Here is a 5,920-nt window from a genome sequence, read left to right on the forward strand (position 1 = left end):
GGAGAAATGTAAGGTCATGCACTTTGACAGGATGATATAGAAAGACTGCAGAAAGCCACAGAACACAAGGATTTGGGAGTCCTCGTCCATGAATCACAAACAGCGAGCTTCCAAATTAAGTGGGTAATAGGGAAAGCAAATGGAATGTTGGCTTTTATTTCAAAGGGAATGGAGTGTTAAAATAATGCAGCTTTGTTGAACTGTACAAGGCACTAGTCAGACCACATTCTATGAATGCTGGAATTCTATGAATCTTTGGGCCCCTTAGCTAGGGAAAGATGTACTGGCAGTCCAGAGAAGGCTCACTATGCTGATAATCAGGCAAGGAGGGACTGTCTTATGAGACGAGGTTGAGTAGTTTGGGCCTGTACTCATTCAAATAGAAGAATGAGAGGCAATCTTATCGAAGCATGCATGATTCTTAGGGGATTTGGCAGGGTAGATGTGGAAAGAGTCTGACACAAGATGGCACAATCTCAATCTAAGGCTTTGTACATTTAAGACATTTAAATCAGGAGGAATTTCTTATTTCAGAGAGCTTTGAATCTGTTTAATTATTTACCACAGATGGCCGTTGAGGCTAGGTCATGATAGACAAATTTTTGATCAATAGCAAAATCAAGGGTTATTGGGAAAAGGTAGAAAAGTGGAGTTGAAGATTATCAGATCAGCCTTGATTTCACTGTAATGTGGAGCAAATTCAATGGGCTGAACGCCCTAATTCTGCTCCTATATCTTATGTCTTACTCCTAACCATTCCAATTTTTTATTAAGCAAAGCTGTGCGTACAGCTTTAGACATCCTTTGGTTAGCAAACATCAAAGACACTGCACTTTTAAATTGTAAGAGGGTTGGGCAGACTCTCCAATCCCCTCAGAAGAAAAGCTGGAAATGCCAGGAAAAGAAGGTGCGAAAGATGGTGGTCACCAGAGGACATTTCAGACAATGGATTGTTCTCTCATAATACACATTCAGAGAAGGAAGTCAACACACAAGTCACTCATTTATTCAAATCTGAAATTTCAGACCTTCCTATACTTTGCACTCTTTAGACATCTTCCAAACCCATGGCATCTCCTATCCAGAAAGACAAGCGCAGCAGATACCTGTGAATATCATCATCTGCAAGTACCCCGCCAAACTACTCACCCTCCTGACTTGGAAATATATCACCACTTCTTCAGTCTCCCTGGGTCAAAATCCTGGAACTCCCTCCCTAACAGCACTGCGGATCTACCTACAGCAATGAATGAGATACAATGCAGTGGTTCAAGATGGCAACTCACCATCACCTTCTCAAGGGAAACTACAGATGGGCAATAAATGCCCAGCCAGCGATGCCCACATCCTATGAATGGCTACAAAAAGCAGCTCGGTCATACTGACATCAGATTGCATGTTTCCTCTTACCATGTTTGTTTTATAGTTAAGTTCAAGAAAGCCTGCAGTTGGCAATTTTCAAGAGTATAGATCTGATTACGAGAGTACTCTAAGCAGTTCTATGTACCACAGCTTAGGAAAGCTATATTGGCGTTGAAGAAGTGTAGTATAGGTTTATCAACCTGAACTCAATGTTAAATTACAATAAGAGATCACACAAACTCTAGGATTCTGTTCCTTGGAAATTAGACCTTACTTGGGCACCACCCCAGAACACTTTCTCCAGTATATCAACAACATCATTGATGCTGCTTTCTCCTCTCATTCTGAACTGGATACATTTATCAATTTTGCTTCCAATCTCTGTTTCAATTTCTGGGGACAGGCTGGCCGTTGACATCCATTACAAACCCAACAACTCTCAGAGTCAGCTTGCCTATATTTCCTCATAGGCTACTTCCAGTAAGGACTCCATACCAGATCCTTCACCTCCTTTGCATCTGTTTTGACATAGCCACCTTCTGTGGTGGGCGGGGTGGTGCGGGGATCTCAGAAATGTCTACTTTTTTCCTCAACCAAAGATTCACAGCTACTGTGGTTGACAGAGCCATATTTGACCCACTTCCTGCATGTCTACCTTTTCCGCTTGTCTTCCCAGCTACAACAATGAGGGGGTCCACCTGGTCCTCATTTACTACTCCACCAGCTACTGGATCCAAAGGATTAAGCTGCCATTTCTGACACCTCTAATGGGATGCCATGACCAGATACATATTACCGTCCCCTGCCTCATCAGTATCCTGTGGGGGCCATTCCCTCCGGGATACTCTGGTTCACTCTTTCTCCATTCCCAGCATCTCCTCACATCCCCACAGCATCTTTCCATGCAATTGCAGAAGGTGTAATACCTGCCCATTTACCTTGTCCCTCCTCGCTATCCAAGGTCCCAGACATATCGTCCAGGTGAAGCAGCCAATTACCTGTACCTCATTAAACTCATCTATTGTATTTGTTGATCACAGTGTGGTCTCCTCTACACTGGGGAGCCAAAACATACACTAGGTGACCACTTTGCAAAACACCTATGTTCTGTCTGCAAAAATGACCCTGAGCTTCCAGTTACCTGCCGTTTTAACACACCATTATGTTCCCAGGCCAACATTTTTGTCGCAGGCCTGCTGCAGTGTTCCAATAAGCTTCAGCGCAAGCCCAAAGAACACCTAATTTTCCACTTGGGCACCCTGCAGCCTCTAGTATTCAACATCAAGTTCGATAACTTTACAGCCTGATTCCATCCTTCCTTTTTATTTTACCCACCCCCACCTGGTACTATTACGACATGGGTTGCCTTTAGCGCATTCATCCATTCTCCCCTTCTCCTAGGCCTACTATCACATTATAGGGGTTGCTTTCAGTATAATTCACCCTTTCTCACCTACATTTAGCTCTTATCACACCAGACCGTTAATGTGGGAGGTTAGGATGCACTTCTATACATAAAAGGTGGTAGATATTCAGAACTGGCTTCCACAAATGGCAGTGTATGCAGGACCATTTGTTAATTTTAAATCTGCGATAAATTTTTGTTAAGCGAATATATTAATGAATATGAGCCAAAGGCAGGTATAGAGAGTTAGGCCACAGATCAGCCATGATCTCACTGAATGGTGGAACAGGCTCGAGGGGTAGAATGGCCTACTCCTGCTCCAAATAGACCATCATCTTACTTTCGGTGGTGGGGAAAATTGTAGAAACAATTATTCAGGTTGGTATTAATTGTCACATGGTAAAATATGGGTTAATTTGGAGGAGTCAGCATACAGTTGTCAAGGAAATTTTGTGTTTAACTAACTTGCTGGAGTTTTTTTGAAGCGGTAATGGAGAAGATTGGTGAGGGTCATGCTGTTGATATTGCAAACATGGATTTCCAAAAGGCATTTGATACAGTGTCACACGACAGACTGGGAAGAAAAGTAATGACCCAATGGAATAAAAGGGACAGTAGCAAATGAGTACAAAATTAGAACACAGAACATAGAACATAGAACAGTACAGCACAGAACAGGCCCTTCAGCCCACGATGTTGTGCCGACCATTGATCCTCACGTAAGCACCCTCAAATTTCTGTGACCATATGCATGTCCAGCAGTCTCTTAAATGTCCCCAGCTAAGAGATAGGAAACAGAGTAATGGTTAATGGATAACTTTCAGTTTAGAAGGTGGATTGTGGTGGAGTTCCGAAGGGGTTAGTATTAAATGCCTTGTGATTTGTATAAATTATCTAGGTCTTCATGTGCAGAGGACAATTTCAAAGTTAGTGGACAATACAAAACTTGGGAGAATTGTGAACTGTGAGGAAGATGACGTCGAACTTCAAAAGGACATTAAGAAGTTGGTGCAGGGGATGGATAAGTGGCAGATGCAGTTCAATGCAGAGAAGTGTGATGCAATACATTTTTCTACAAAGAAGTGGAAGAGGTACAAAAAAAAGGAGTAATACTCCAAAGGGTGTGCAGGAGCAGACAGACCTGGTGTATTTTTGCTTAGGCCTTTAGAGGGATGGAGAGCAGTTAATAAAGCATACTGTGTTTTAGGCTTCATTAATAGCAGCACAAGGCACAAGAGAGGTTATGCTGAATTTATACAAGGCACCAGTTCAATCTTAGCAGGAGTACTGTTCATAGTTTTGGGTTCACACTTTAAAAAGGGTGTCGATGCACTGGAGAGTATACAGAGAGATGTACGTGAATTATTCCAGAGATGAGAGACTTCAGTTATGGAGAAGTTGGGACTGTTTTCTCGGAGAGAGGCAGAGATTTGAAAGAAGTTTTTAAAATCATGAGGGGTTTTGACAGAAAATAGGGAGAAACTATTCCCCCTCATAAGAGAATGGAGAGCCAAATGGCAGAGATTTAAAGTGGTTTGCAAAAGAAGTAAATGCTAGGTGAAAAATATTTTTTCACACAGTGAGCAATTAGAATCTGGAATACACTGCCTGGAAGTGTGGTGGAGGGAGTTCAATTCAGCCATTCAAGAAGGTATTTATGATTATTTAAATAGAAACAACATGTAGGCTATGGGGATAACATAGGAACTTGGCAGTGAGTCAAAATGCAGAGAGTCAATGCAGACACAATGGGCCAAGTGGCCTCCTCTGCACCAGAACAAATTTATGATTTTGTGATGTGAAGGCACAAGAGAGATGCAGAAAATATTTATTTGCAATAACTGTTCCCAGGAGGATAAACTTCATTTAAGAGGATTGATTGGAGAAGCTGGGACTCTTCTCCTTAGAGGAGGTTGAAAGAAGATTTTATAGAAATATTCAAAATCATTGCTGCACAAGAGAAGATGGGGGAAATTGTTCTCATTGAAGAAAGCGTAAGAACTAGAAGACACTTATTTGAGATGGTTGGCAAAACAAACAATGGCAATGTGAGGAATTGGGATTGTTAAATCAAAGAATAAGCATCGAGTCCAGCCATGATCTCTCAGAATGGCATAAGTCAGTGGTCTGAATGACCTATTTTGCTTCTATTTCTTGTATTCTCAGTGTTTACAAAAAGCATTGAAAGGTTTTACTACAGCTGATCTGGTACCTTCCCCAGTACAAATTTGCAATAACTGAGTTTATTTGTTCCAGGATCTGAATCTATGTCCACTCTATAAACAATGTGATGGTGGCACTCTTTTAATGGAACGTCTTCTTGGACATCCCAAAGAAGCAAAATTGTGTTAGTAGTTGGACAAGTGAAATATTTTGATGCAACATAAGTTACTCTATTGAATATTACAACAGATGTTCAAGATGACAGTTCCTACCCTCAGTCGTCAGAATTTTTGTGGTTGTATTATATTACTTGTGTTGCTCCAAAAATAACCTTTGAGTTCCTGACATTGACGTTTTGGGCTTTAGGACACGAGTTTTGTAGGGGTCTGCCACCGGAAAGAAAACGATTGAAAATCACTTACAGAAAGCAAAGGGACACATAACTTTTCGATACATACTAAATGTCACTCTTACAAAGTGGCGACTGGCAAATTAACTGTCACTTGTTTTATTCAGGACATAATACATCTTATTAATGACAACAAACAGGTTCTCTTCTAAACGTTTAAGACGGAACTGCCTGCCACTCTCCTTTAAATGTTCCACGTTATTGCCAGTCAGGCTTAAATTTAAAAAGAACTATCAGTATGAAACAGTGACAATGTTTAAATTGGTCTTACTGTTCGATGGTTGTTCCACTCTTGTACAGGCCATGTACAGTTTCATTGGGGGGGCGGGGGGAGATATCGGGAGGGAAGGGGTGGAGAACAGCTCGATCTTCAAATCTGACAAAACGTGAGGTATATGTAAAAAAAATCACTCGACGGGCAAATGCCTCCTCATTTCGCATGTACTATTGTCGTGGTGCCCTCCGGGAGTTGTAGTTTTACATTGCCCCAATTGTTATCATAAAAACTGGAGACGGCAAGTATATGAGACTACATTTCCCAGGGAGCAGGATGGTGCGGATCAGTGTTGGGAAAGGCGGTG

The 5,920-nt window shown here is 41.6% G+C and overlaps 1 long non-coding RNA gene across 2 annotated transcripts in view; it reads right to left on the reverse strand.

The window, feature by feature from the left end:
* Window positions 1–5,763, reverse strand: part of LOC125448386 (uncharacterized) — a 46,994-nt gene extending 41,231 nt beyond the window's left edge. For both annotated transcript variants that reach the window (XR_009443508.1, XR_007246697.2), the window contains exons 1-2: window positions 5,611–5,763; window positions 5,203–5,316 (exon numbers count right to left, since the gene is read on the reverse strand). This is a non-coding gene — a long non-coding RNA (uncharacterized LOC125448386). The remainder of the gene's footprint in view (window positions 1–5,202; window positions 5,317–5,610) is intronic.
* Between the last annotated feature and the right edge of the window lie 157 nt (window positions 5,764–5,920).

The sequence above is a fragment of the Stegostoma tigrinum genome, chromosome X, assembly GCF_030684315.1.
Source record: "Stegostoma tigrinum isolate sSteTig4 chromosome X, sSteTig4.hap1, whole genome shotgun sequence".
NCBI lineage: Eukaryota > Metazoa > Chordata > Chondrichthyes > Orectolobiformes > Stegostomatidae > Stegostoma > Stegostoma tigrinum.